Source organism: Podarcis melisellensis (genome assembly GCF_964234715.1).
Source record: "Podarcis melisellensis genome assembly, chromosome: 14".
In the NCBI taxonomy this organism is placed as follows: domain Eukaryota; kingdom Metazoa; phylum Chordata; class Lepidosauria; order Squamata; family Lacertidae; genus Podarcis; species Podarcis melisellensis.
The window spans coordinates 26,214,660-26,228,798 of NC_138546.1; the positions used below are offsets into that span (position 1 = coordinate 26,214,660).

General features: G+C 47.6%; 2 long non-coding RNA genes across 2 annotated transcripts in view; one reads left to right on the top strand and one right to left on the bottom strand.

Annotated features, from left to right (window-relative positions):
• LOC309356999 overlaps positions 1-14,139 on the bottom strand; it is a 401,715-nt gene that overhangs the window by 336,620 nt on the left and 50,956 nt on the right. The gene's annotated exons all lie outside the window — the stretch shown is intronic.
• On the top strand, positions 2,380-9,996 carry LOC309356960. Its single transcript, XR_014162964.1, has 3 exons — positions 2,380-2,440; positions 8,388-9,234; positions 9,882-9,996. It is a non-coding gene; the product is annotated as an uncharacterized lncRNA (long non-coding RNA).

Consider the following 14,139-nt stretch of genomic DNA (forward strand, 5'->3'; position numbering starts at 1 on the left):
AGTATTTTGTGTGTGCCGTTTAAGTCACGGGAACACCAGAAGTGCTTGCTGGATCAGGCCCTTGGCCCATCTGGCCCAGCTTCCTGTCTTCACAGTGGCCACCCAGATGCCTCCATAGGAAACCCAGAGCCCTTTCCCTTCCTGTGGTTTCCAGCAACCGATATTCAGATGCGTTGCCGCTTTCGACCGTGTAGGCCGAGAGCATAGCCATCATTGCTAGTAGCCACCCATAGGCAGTGTCGTAGCGTGGGGGGTGCAGGGGGGGCTGGCCGCACCAGGCGCAACATCTGGGGGTTAGGGGGCGCAAATCCACGGGTTAGGGGGCGCAAATTACTTGCCTTGCCCCGGGTGCTGACAACCCACGCTACGCCACTGCCCATAGGCCTCTCCTCTACGAATTCATCTAAGTCTCTGCCTGCGCTGGAGGAAAGCCCATCCCTGCGCTGGCTCTTGAAATGGGATGCAGGCCTCTGCGAACAAAGGCCTCTCTTCATCCCTTTTCGGCCTCCCTCCCTCAGTATGAAGGTCAGGGGAAAGGCTGACTTATAAAGGCATAAACAAACCGTGCAGAAATGCTTATGGTAATTCCACTTCTCTTCAGAAATATCAGCTTTTTCCCCTCTCTCTCTCCTTTTTTTTTTTTGAAATCTGCTTTAAATGGTTTCCCTTCTAATGAAAACCCGCATGTAATCTGTTAGCAAGGGATGTCTGCCGGCCCATGAATTATTCAGCAGGCCCTCTGTTCCGTTATCTGGCGTCTCTTGAGATTCCCCCTCCATTGTCCGCCATGATGGGTCATTATGCACTCAGTGGATTTAATCTTTTAGGCTATCCAGCAGCACAGGGGGAGCAGGCGGAGGGGGTGGGGCGGGGGGGGAATGTATGAATAACAATTTCCCTGTAATAACCTTCAACTAACCTTTCAACCAGAGTGAGTAATTCCAATCCTATTTTCACATCAATGGCAGAGTCAAAGCCAGGCAATTATCTCTTATCTGTTCCACCACTGTCTCTCCCCCCCCTTTAATTTTGAAGAAGAAGGAGAGGAGGGAGGGAAGGATGTTAAAGTACTTGCTGGAGTCAAGAAGAAGAAAAGGGAGCAGAGCAAAGTGGCGGGGAGAAGGCTTGATTAACAACTTCGATAGGCAGGGATTTTAGGCAATTATTTGCCCCCTCCCTCCCCTGCTGCAGCTTCATTCCTGGTCAGCTGTGTCCCACCTGTTTCCTGTCCTGCCCTTACAGTTTATTCCGCTTGGTGGACCTTTTGACTTGGCCAGAAGATGCTAGCAATGAGGGATGTGGGAGGAAGACTGTCCTGATCCTGTTATAAGGTAGCTCTATCATATTTGCAAAAGGGACCCGGGTGGCACTGTGGGTTAAACCACAGAGCCTAGGACCTGCCAATCAGAAGGTTGGCGGTTCGAATCCCCACGACAGAGTGAGCTCCTGTTGCTCAGTCCCTGCTCCTGCCAACCTAGCAGTTCGAAAGCACGTCAAAGTGCAAGTAGATAAATAGGTACCTCTCCGGCAGGAAGGTAAACAGCGTTTCCGTGCGCTGCTCTGGTTCACAAGAAGCAGCTTAGTCATGCTGGCCACATGACCCGGAAGCTGTACGCCGGCTCCCTCGGCCAGTAAAGCGAGATGAGCACGCAACCCCAGAGTCGGCCACGACTGGACCTAATCGTCAGGGGTCCCTTTACCTTTATCATATTTGCACTTCTTGCTTATTTCATAGAATTGTAGAGTTGGACAGGGACCTTGAGGGTTAACTAGTCCACCCCCCCACCCCGCAATTCAGGAATCTCAGCTAAAGCCTCCCTGACATCCAACTTCTGCTTAAAAACCTCCAAGGAAGGAAATTCCATCACCTTCTGAGGGAGTCAAACTGCTCTGACCCTCAGAAAGCTCATCACACACTTAAAAAAGCACAAACAATTGGTGGGTCAGTTGTGTTTTGCCCCCCTCAAGCGTAGTTGCCTGCTTAAATGCTTCTATTATTTGGAAGCTGAAGAAGCCATGGTGAAGAGAAGGTCCCAAAAGATGTCTCCTCCTTGTAGACCTGTGCCTGGAGTTGATCAAATCAAGGGTTGAGTTTAGATTCTAGATTGCTTCGTAACATTGTCGTTGGAGGGCCTTGCCTGTGGAGGTAAAATCACTGGCTACCAGAGAAGATGGTCGACTTCTGTGCCCCGAATATAGAATTCCCTCCCAATGGAGATCTTCCTGGCATTTTGCCATTAACTTTTAGAGCCAAATTTGCCTTGTTTATTTAGCCTTTGAGTGGGTTGGTTTAATGTGATTGGGGTTTGTTTGTTTTTCTGTTTAACCATGTTTGTTTGTTTATTTATTGTATTTATATTTCACCATTTCCTCCAAGCAGCTGAAGGCAGCACACATGGTTCTCTGCCCTCCCCACTGATTCCCACAACAACCCTGTGAGGTAGGTTTGGCTGAGAGGCAGTAACTGGCCCAAGATCACCCTGCAAGCTTCATGGCTGCATAGGTGTAGCCGGGGGGGGCATGGAGGGGCAGCTGTCCTCCCTAAATCAATAAAAATACATAGCTAACTCAGATGCTGCCCCCCTCCTAAGAAAAGGCTTGCCAGCCCTAACAAAAGGCCTGCCCCCCCCCAAATCCTGGCTATGCCCATGCATGGCTGAGTGGGGATTCAAACCCTGGTTTCCCAGGTCCTAGTCTGAAACTCTAACTTGAATGTTGCTACTTGAAGCAACACTTCAAGGCAACTACCTTTGAAATCAGCATGTCTCCTAATTTTGAGGTGCAGTTATCCAACTAAAACAGGTGTTCAAAAGTGCATGCGTGCCTAAAATGCATCTATTGGTACAATTAACATGCCAACGTGCATTCTATTAAAGAAAAATGCTTGGGGAAAGTATGTATATTAGGGGAAATGCAGACTGAAACACTAACCTTTAAAAATTTAAGATGCATAACAGTTAAGTAAGTTGGAGGAATAAATTATGTTTACCACTATAACTCATTTATGCATGTTCTATTTTTATGCTATGCCTTCTTAGTACCTTACGTATGACTGCAACACAGTACACGCTGATGACGTGATATAATAGGAAAACAATTAAATAAATAAACAAATAAAAAGAAGTATCAAATTGGTGTAAAAATGTGGCAAGCTGAGCTTAAGATTCTAATGATGTGAAACTGAGCGAAACCAGCTGAGATTCCTGCATTGAAGAGGGTTGGACTAGATGACCCTTGGAGTTCCTTCCCAGCTCTATAGCTCTTATGATTCTACTATTCTAGGGTTAAATTCAGGAAATACAGTCGTGGTCCTCCCGTGTAACATGTAGCTTTGCCCTTGGATCAAACAGGCGCTTTCCGCTTTGCCAGCTGGCAGTCTGTCACGGACCGGATAAATGTGAGCTATTGTCCAGGCACATTTTACAAGGCCATAAAGAAAAAGAAAAACAGAAGTGGAGCTCAGAAAGGAACCCAACACAAGACCCATTGAAATCCATGTGTGTGTGTCTGAGTCTCATTTGGCAGCGAAGGGAACGTCCGCTTCTTGAAACACTCCCTCCAAGGTAGCCTTCTAGAGAGTCAGATTTCAGATAAAGTGACCCCTTGAAGACTTTCTGCGCTTCTCAGATGTTTGGAGGAGGCCGTTCTGGGTTGGTTCACACGCAACGTTTAATGGCTTTCTTAACTCCAGAGAGCGGATGTCTACTTGTGTGGGAGCTGGGCAGTCTGGGAAGAGGAGGCAGGCCTCAGATCTCAGCCAGAGCAACTCCTGGAACCTCCAACACATGTATATTTTTTCTGCACCAGAGATTGAGAATCTTGCTGTGCTTTTGGTGCTCTGAGATCCTATCTCATGCAACGCACTCCTTGGGAGTTGGCCAACTCTCAGGTGTTGAGAAAGCAGCGGAGAGTAATGTGAAGAACTCATGTGTGTGCCAACATTTTGTACATACCATGTACCCTCAAAGGGGAAGTATTAAAAGTACACCGTGAGTGACTCCAGCACAGCCAAGTAGTGCTCTGCATCTTTTGAAAACCACAGAAACACTGATTTAAAAAAAAAAAGGGGGGAGCAAGATATGAATAGTGTTTGTTGGCAAGGGAGGAGGAAGTCAACTCAAACCACAGAGAGAGAAGTTTTGATACAGTTCTAGTTTCCAGTTCAGTGCAATGTATTCATTTAAAACCAGAGGTCATTGCAAGGTTCAAGTTTTTAAAGACCTCCCCCAGAGCGTAACAAAATACAGCTTTTCCAAGGAAAATACAGGTTTTCTATGAAAGATTGGGCAGGAATTGGATCTGTTAGGCCCTTTTGTTCTCCTTTCCAAAAGGAGATCAGTTTCTTAATTGTTAAATTAGTGGAAGGAAACAAAAAGCTTTGGGTTTTTCTTTTTTAATGGTCTCTCCGTTGCCTGTTCTTCTGCAGTGCCTGACACATCTGAACTCATAACCAAACCATAAATCTGGATTAAGATTCAACCTTTGCATTCATGTCCAACAATGCACTGTGACCAGTAACTTCCTCCTTCTTCCCACCATGGGGAACAATATTATGAATTTGTAGATCCGTCTCTGAATTCCAAGGCAGAGCAAAAGAAGAGTCTGGCCAAGGCATTGTCCAGACACTCTTCACTTTCTACTTTTGTTACCAAGTGGAGTTACATGTCGTATTTCAAAGGTGGTCTTGACTGTTTCCTTCCAAGTCTCTTACTGGAAAACTGGGAAAGAGCCAAGACATAGCTGAGCTTGCCCTGTAGCTCTGAGTTCCTCTTCACAGGAAGTGACGTCAGTGCCCTTCTAGTCTTGTGTCTCTATGGCCTGGATGCAGCCCTGTGATACAGCAGCAAAAAAAGCTAATGCAATTCTAAGCTGCATCAACAATAGTCTAGGGTCTCATTCAAGGGAAGTAATGGTACTATTCTTTTATGCTTTGTTAAGACCCCACTTGGAGTCCTATGTCCAGTTCTGGGCACTACAGTTGAAGAAGGATGTTGACAAGTTGGAACGTGCACCAAGGAGGGACAACCAAGATAATAAGGGGTCTGAAAGCCAAACCAGTGAGGAATAGTTGAGTGAGTTGGGTACGACTAGCCTGGGGAAGAGAAGACCAATAGGTGAAACGATAGCTGACTTCAAATATCTGAAGGGCTGTCATATGGAAGATGGAGCAAGCTTGCTTTCTGCTGCTCCAGAGGGGAAGACCTGAACCAATGGATTCAAACGACAAAGGAGAGTCCAACTAAACCTTTGGAATAACTGCTTGATGATAAGAGCTGTTTGATAGTGGAATGGACTCCATTGGGAGGTTGTGGACCCTCCATCAGCAGAGGTTTTTGCCCTCTGCCATGGATTCTTTAGCTAGGCCTCCTGCCTTGCAGGGTTTGGACCTGATGACCCTTGGTGTCCCTTTCAACTCTACAATTCTAGGATTCTATGTTCTTCATGGGACGCGAGTGGCACTGTGGTCGGCCAATTGGAAGGTCGGCGGTTTGAGGCCCCATGATGGGGTGAGCTCCTGTTGTTCGGTCCCAGCTCCTGCCAACCTAGCAGTTTGAAAGCATGCAGTGCAAGTAGATAAATAGGTACCACTCCGGCAGGAAGGTAAACGGCGTTCCCGTGCGCTGCTCTGGTTCGCCAGAAACAGCTTAGTCATGCTGGCCACATGACCCGGAAAAACTGTCTGCGGAAGCGGACAAATGCCGGCTCCCTTGGCCTGTAAAGCGAGATGAGCACCGCAACCCCAGAATCGTTCACAATTGGACTTAACTGTCAGCGGTCTCTTTACCTTCCCTTTATGTTCTTCATCATGAACTAAATCATCTGTGAAATTCTCCCACTGAAATCCAACAGGTTCAGCTTCAGTTGTTGAACAACTCAGAGCAGCCTTAGGATTGCGGTATGGATTTTACCTCATTTTCAATGGGAGCCCCACGTGGGAGAATTGCCTGGGAGTTTTCACCCCCTGTTACCTTGCATCCAAATGATTGCCCCAGTCAGTTTTAAGTTATCTGAGCACATAGAGTCCCTCCCGGCAGGGATTTCTGCTCAGAGAACAAATTGTATAAATGCATTTAACAACTGAACAGGGCAGACGGTGAGGAATTCTCCACAAAAGCTCTGGGACTCAGAGTCTTGTTTGTATTAAGGAACATGCTATGCAAATCCGGCAGCTATCTGGAGCCATAAATAGCTGCAGAGATGAATTTAATATCTCTGTGTGGTGGCGGCGGCAGCCGCGACAATGATCAAATGAAGTCCAGACGAAACCATTCAGCGCTGTTTACACTGGGAGTTATTGAGCACACCTCTGAGACACAAAGCGGTTGTGTCTCTTCTCCTTCCCTTTGTGGAAAATCAGCCGGGCTGATGGCAAGATGGAATCCAACTTGGACTTTTGTGGAAAGAGAAAGAGAAAAAGAGAGAGAGAGAGAGAGGAGGTGAATCAGGACATTAATTAGCAAAAGCTGTTTACTGAATATCCAATAAATTAAAATGCATGGAACATGTATTTTAATGAAGATTCCTTAGGAGAATCCAGTTTTTCCTGGCTAATCTCAGTGTCACTTCCAGCCAGCTAACCACCTCCCCATAAGACTAACACCCCAAAGGTTGGTCCTGTTTGAAAGGAAAAGAGTCACACTGCATCTAGTTCAAGGGGTTGGACTAGATGACCCCATGGGTCCCTTACAAATGATCCTGTCATTCTATGCTTTCTTAGCACCTGCAACCCCCAAAACACATTGGCTTGAGCCTCCCCAAATGCAACAGGACAGCCCTCCCCGCCCTGCTACCCTACAGGTATGCTATTATTTATTTATTTATTGCATTTATATCCTGACTTTTTTTTCCTCCAAGGAACTCGAGGTAGTGTACGTGGTTCTCCCTCACCTCCTTTAATCTGCACAACAACCCTGTGAGGTAGGCTAGGCCGAGAGACAGTGACCGGCCCAGTGTGCTTTCTGGCTGAGTGGGGATCTGAACCCTGGTCTTCCAGTTCCGGGTGGGGCAACTCTAACCGCTACACTGCACAGAAACACTGGTTTTGTAGTACATCAGCTCCCATGCTGGCTGGGGCTGATGGGAATTGCAGTCCAGAACAGCCAAAGGATGCTAGGAGTGTGGGAATGTTCTGGGGTGCAGGAGAGGATATATTGACTAATTAAATCCTTATCCAACTTGTGCTAACAAGTTCCCAAAATATCAGCAGAGTTCATAGACATTCCCCTTTAAGTTCGCAACGGTAACGTCTTCACAGGTTCGCTAGAACCTCTATAATAATTACTCTGGTAATTTCCCCTTTGTTCCCTCTTCAAATACAAGACACGACACAGTCTTTATAAAAGTATAAAAGAGTTTACTCACGTTCTGTTCACAATATGATCCCAGAAGGCAGACAGCTTAAAAAAGGTAAAATACACTCAGAATCTATCTTATAGGAAGATCGTACTGTCCTCTCTTGGCTGAGAGCCAAGAGGGCATGTTGCTCCTTCAGAAGATGAAGATGAGAGAGAGAGATATGGCTGCCTGCCCTGTGCTTTTATCATTTACCTGCACAGGTGAGGCCACACCCACCTCTGGTCACATGCGGAGGAAGTCCGTCCCCAGGAAGTTTACCTGCTTGCTAGACAGACATCCCTCCCCATGTTCTAACATGTACACTCTAGGAATGTTGTCATTGACTGCTCCTGTGTTTACATCCCACAAGGAGATGGGGCAATCTGAACTAAGAGGGGGGAAAGCCAGCTGCACAGAGACCATTTTCTCATGCAGGGATGCACAAAGATTAGAAAGGTGTTTCAATGACAGCCCTTGCCCTTCCTTCTGCCGCCTTCCAAGATCATAGACATAGACCCTTGCGTAGCAGAGGCAGGGTGGGGCAAGGCCAAGGATTGCAGTGATGGCACCCTCAGCAGAAGCATGTGCTCCCAGTGCCTGCAGCATCCCTGTCCTCGCAAGAATGGTCTGCCACAGAGGGGTCCTGCGCTGTGCAGCCTCACAAGGCTGTGATGTTAATCTGAGTAATGCAATCCCTGCGAGAAGGGCCCCCAATGGTCATCTTGTCAAACCCTCTGCCAGGGCCAATTCTAGAGCCAAATTTATTGAAGGACTTGTGTTCCTAGGTTCTTGCATGTCCCCTTTAAGATTTATTGACTAGTCTAAAGCAGGAAGTAGAGGGGACACTTCATCTTGTATCAGCTTGCTCGACTCTGTTTTGCTCTCCCGAAGGAAAAAACTGTGTGATTTTACTTTTTCTTCTCCGAGGTTTCAGCTTGCACAGAGTCCCACAACCAGCGAAATGGAGAGGGGCTGTTAATTCTTGCTTTTCCTTTTCCTTCTCACCATATCAGTAAAACACTGACTCACCCCCTCCCTTTTTCTCATCCCAGCGCTTCCTATTAAAATCAAGCCTTTTGTGAGAAACACGAGGACTAGAAACTTGATTTAAAACAAAGGGAAGTCTTTTGGCCCCAGGGGAGAACATTGGAGGCAGCAATGTGTCTGAATACCAGTTGGTACAAACAGCAGGAGGCTAGAGGGCTTTTGTGCTCAGGACTTGCTCATGGCCACTGGCCTGATCCATCAGGATCTTCTGATGTTCTTCCCTGTGCAAGAATCTTATTACTGATTCCTCCTGGGGTGTTTGTGCAGGAGGCCCAGTCCTGGAGACCATCGACGCTTTCCAGGAGAGGCCAGCTGCGAGCGTCATCTATGAGAAGTCCTGACAAAGCACTTCCTACAGCCCAACACACCTTCAATGCATCGTAAGTGATTAAAAGGGGTGGGGGCAATTCACCGTCATGCTGCTTGCCCTGAAGTGCAGCGCCCCTCGCACCCTCCCTCGCACGGCTGTCCCAGCGCAGAAATCTGCAAACGAGCCAGGATTTGGAATGAGCTGCCAGTACATTGCAGCAGAGCAGATGGCGGGCGCTCAGAAGTGTTTGAAAAGCCTCATTTGATTATACATGAACGCCGCGTCTCTCGCAGGCCTGAGCTGATATTTCCATTAAGCACGCTCCGCAAAGCATTACAGCCCCGTAGCTGCCGTCTCCTTCCGCACGGATGCCTTGCTGCACTCGTCGGCCTCTTATCCTTGCCTGCCTTTTAACATGGCTTCCACCACAGCACTTAATTGCCCGCCGGCCATTGAGTGGGTGTTTCTAATGATCACAACCAATTCTTTTGTTGGGAGATTCAAGACAGATAAAGGAAAGGACCTTCTTCACACAGCATGTAGTTAAACCGTGGAACTCCCTTCCACTGGAGGCGGTGATGGCCACCAACCTAGGTAAAGGTAAAGGGACCCCTGACCATTAGGTCCAGGCGTGGCCGACTCTGGGGTTGGGGCGCTCATCTCGCTTTATTGGCCGAGGGAGCCGGCGTACAGCTTCCGGGTCATGTAGCCAGCATGACTCAGCCACTTCTGGTGAACCAGAGCAACGCATGGAAATGCCGTTTACCTTCCCGCCGGAGCAGTAGCTATTTATCTACTTGCACTTTGACGTATATCCAAGAGAGACTTAATATTAGGTAGGTAAAGTACTTGAGAGCATTAGCAAAACTAAGTTTCATGCTGTACTCTGGAGAGGGAGTCCTGTATGTCCGTATTTCTGGTTCCTCCAAGCCATTGGCAACATGCAATTTATGAGTCATTTTTTCAGCTGCTACATGTATTTCCATGCCAAAGACAAACTTGAAAATTCTATAGAGTCTTCCATTGTGGGGTGACCGAGGTGCTTGCAGCCACCAGCATCTATGTCAAGAGTTCCTGAGAACTGAAACCTGTCAGTTGATCCTACCATAGTTTTAGTAGGCAAAGCTGTGGTGCAGTTGGAATGGGATGTTTGAAGATTTGCATCATTTCTTGACTAACCATTGTCCAGAACTGGAATACCTGCGGGCAATCCCTCCATAGGTAGGGAAAGCTGCCTCTTTTTCCACAGCCTCTCCAACAAGTCTGAGAAGATTATGAGGATTGCTAGATGGGCCAGTGACTTGTTTTATGTCCTTACGTGATGTCATATGAAAAAGTTGCACTGGTGGCGATTTGCCCAGCTGCTTTCCCTGCCAACACACCACCACAACAATTCCTATCTGGGGTTATCTAGCCCCTTGGGGTGGATTCAGATGAGCCACAAGGTCTGAACTGGTGAAAAGTGGTTATGTGAATCCACTGACATCCGACGACAGCATGGTGGGATCTCAGCCAGCTCCATTCCTCGGAGGACCACAATGCTTCACTCCAGAACCCTGCATCAAGGATGGAGCCAGAGCGAATGGCTGGGTCACAGAGGATGACATCTATATTGTCATTTCCATGGACCCGGGCCACTTATGAGTGTTATAACTTGATATGTATTCTGCGAGCCCGGTAGACTTGTTAAAAGAGAAAACCTGCAGATTTTGCTGAGAACAATTCAAGATGACTGCATTTGCCAGAACGAGACCCAGACTGAATAAGTGGGAATGCAATAATGTCTAAGGCTGGAGCTATCCTCTGGGTCACCGTTAAAAGGTTCTGGCAGACTTGCGAGGAGGCCGAGGGCACGGGGCTCAAAAATCTGTATTACAACTCGGGAAAGTATAATAAGAGGGTAATAAACCAGACCAAGAGTTCCAGAACTGTGATTTAATTTCTCTCTCTCTCATTTTCTTGCTGCCACCAAGATAAACAACTTAAATTAGATGAGGGGCTCATGGAGATGGACGGTGTGCCCTTCCCTGGCAGGAAGAGGCTTTATAATGCCACAGGGTGAAATCTAATCGCAACAGCTCCGCGGGGAATTGTTCCTTATGTGTTGCCAGGCTGCAGTGGGAAGCTCAGCTTGCGGTTTTTTATTTAAAAAACCCAGTTCTCTCTTCCTTTGGCAAATCTGCGGGAAGTGCTTGGTCACTTTGCCTGGAACATTGATGAGAGCTCAGTTGCAGCACCGCTGAAGGCATTGTTCCAAAAAAGGCAAAGTATTTACATAAAATTGGCATTTATGAATTTATACAGATGCAAAGCAAATTTAGATATAATTGTTTTAAGTTAAACAGAGAAACAATACAACTCTTTATAGGGTGGGGAAGGCTGGAACCGGGATGAGGCAGCAGTGTGTCCACTGAGTGTGCTGACCAGGTGCGTCTACTCCTGATGGGCAACTTAAGAAAATAAAAAGAGCCCACTGGATCAATGGCCCATCAAGTCCAGCATCCTATTCTCACAGTGGCCAACCAACTGCCTCAATGGGAAGCCCACAAGCAGGATTCAAGCACGACAGGCCACTCCTTTCCCGTGGCTTCCAGAAACTGGTATTTGTAAACATTCCTGCCTCCAGCACTAGAGGGAAACATTAGTCATCTTGGCTAGTAGCCATCAATAGCCCTCTTCTCCACGAATTTGTCTCATCCTTTTCTAAGCCATCTAGGTTGGTGGCCATCACTGTCTCCTGTGGGAGGGAGTTCCACAGTTTAACCATGCGCTGCGTGAAGTACTTCAACCCACCCGCCCCTTAAACTGGGCTTGGGCTGGGCAAGCCCTTCTGATGGATGACTCCATTGAACAAAGAACTGTCCTCTGTAAAGTGCAATATGTGGCCACCCTCTCTCCCTCTGTGGGAGAAATCTGACCTTGTCACACTGTCACAGACACACACTTTGCAATTGCAGCCTTGTTTGGTGCATGGTGACTGTGCCACACGGGCAGCTCATCGCAGACCTGGAAGCAGCAATGCACTCAGACCCAAAGCATCCATCAGGTGCCTGGCCCTCCACATCACCTGTAATCTATCAGCAAGAACAAGGGTGCCACCTGCTTCTGTGGGCCGTGGTTCAATGAGAGCATATCATTTGATGCAGGGTATCTCTGGTTGATAAGAACGTAAGACAAGCCTGTCTAGTCCATCATCTTCTTCTCACAGTGGCCAACCAGATGCCTATTATGGGAAACCCACAAACAGGACCCAAACCCAAGAGCCCTCTCCCCTCCTGTGGTTTCCATTCAGAAGCATCACTGCCTCCAACTGTGGAGGCAGAGCAGAGCCATCATGGCTACTGGCCATTAATAGCTCTCTCCTCCTTGGTATCTCCAGGTAGGAAAGACCCTCACCTGAAATCCTTTAGAGCCACAGCCAGCCAGTGTCACCAGTGCTGAGCTAGATGGGCCAATAGTCTCTGTGCAAGGCAGTTTCCTATGTTCCTATAGGCTCCCAGAGGGCAGGGAGGGGTGGGCTGGCTCAGGGCCTTCCTGCTTAAAGGAGCACCTGGGTAGATAATGGCCACCTGCTGGCTCTGGTGATGAAGAGCTTTGCAGATGATCTCCTCTGCACGTGGCTGGGCTTCCGAGTCTCTCTCTCCGCTTCGGCTTTTCAATTAAAATCGTATCTGATCCTTTCCAGGGTCCTCGCTATTATTTTATGTATTGATTTCCTTCATTTCAGTTTATTACCTGCTGCTCCCACCAGCGCCCAGGGCCAATTAGAACCGTTACAAGCAGCATGAAAAATACCCGTGAATAAAACAACCGGGAGACTAAAAGTATCCGCGAGGTCCCATTTAACTATCTGTTGTTAAAATGATTGCGGGGAGAGAACCGGGGGCTTCTGAGGTGTAGCCCTGGGGAGTGCTTGTTCTTCCTGATTAATAACACAAAGCACAGTTTGCAAATCTTGGGCTGCAGCTTTGCTGACCAGCGTGGAGCAAAGCCACCCTCCCTCACACTCCATGGCAATATATCAGCTGTTGATCGGACGGACATCTTGGGACTAGATGACGTTGCCGCTGCAACAATCCTTGTTTGGATTCCTAATCTTCCCGCAGTGATCACCCAGAGGAAATCTCCCATGGATTCCTCTGACATTCCCTCCCTTTACCTCTTTTGCTATTTGCCATCGGACTGGACAAAGAGAGGCCTAATTAGCTGCAACCTACTGGTGATAATTTATCATCCGGAATTACTCTCTGTTGCAAAGGCTGCCTATATGGGATGGGGGGTGGGTGTTTTTCCACAGTGTGTGTGTGTGTGTGTGTGTGTGTGTGTGTGTGTGTGTTAACATTCCAAAAGGATTCTCGTCATCTGCCAGCAGCACGAACAATCTGTAAAGTAATGAGGTGCCACTGATGATCTTAGAGGCAGATCGAGACAAAGCTGTAATTGCTCTTCCTTGCTGTTATAGCTCATTACATCAGGCCCGCCGTGGGCCTAACCAACCAACCTCTGCCTGGCTCAGCGAGACAATGCCGAGAACAGACTTCCTCAACCTGGCGCCCTCCAGGTGTTTTGGAACACGGTTGCTTCCACAGAGCAGTTCAGGTACATTTCCGTTTAGAGAAAAGGTGCATAAGAGGCAACATGTTTGACATGCCTAAAACCATTCATGGCACGGAGAAAGTTGATAGAGAAAAGCTTTTTTCCCTTTCACACAACACTGAAACTTATGGACATCCAATGATGCTAAATAACATACCCTCCAACATTTCTCCAATGAAAATAGGGACATCCTAAGGAAAAGGGACATCAAATCAGAAACCGGGATGGCTTCTCTAAATCAGGGATGTCCCTGGAAAATAGGGACACTTGGAGGGTCTGAAATAATAGAATCATAGAATTTTGGAAGGGACCATGGGTGTCATTTGCTCACCATGGAGCTCAAACCCACAACCTTGAGATTAAGAGTCTCATGCTCTACCAACTGAGCTATCCCAGGTATGAATGTTGGGAGATCCAGGATAGATCAAAGAAGGAACTTCTTCACAGAGTGTGTAGTTAATCTATGGAACTCTCTCCCACAGGAGGCAGTGACAGCCATCAACTTGTGTAGCTTTAAGAGAGGACTGGACAGAGTCATGGAGCATGTGCTCTGCCTATGCAAGTTGTGGGAACCACAGGAGGAGGACGTGCTCTTGTCCTTGAATCCTGCTTGCTGGTTTCCCACAGGCATCTGGTTGGCCACTATGAGCACAGGATGCTGGAATAGATGGGTCATTGGCCTGATCCAGCAATCTCTTCTTATATTGTGGACTAAGCGAATGCAGCACCATGGAAGGAGCATATCCAGCTAACCTGCTCCTGCCTTTGGGAGCCTTATGAGAAGCTGCTGCCAACGGGGCAGTGGTTCTTTGGAGAAGCTGAGGACTAGGAGCTTGGACAAACCAACTTCA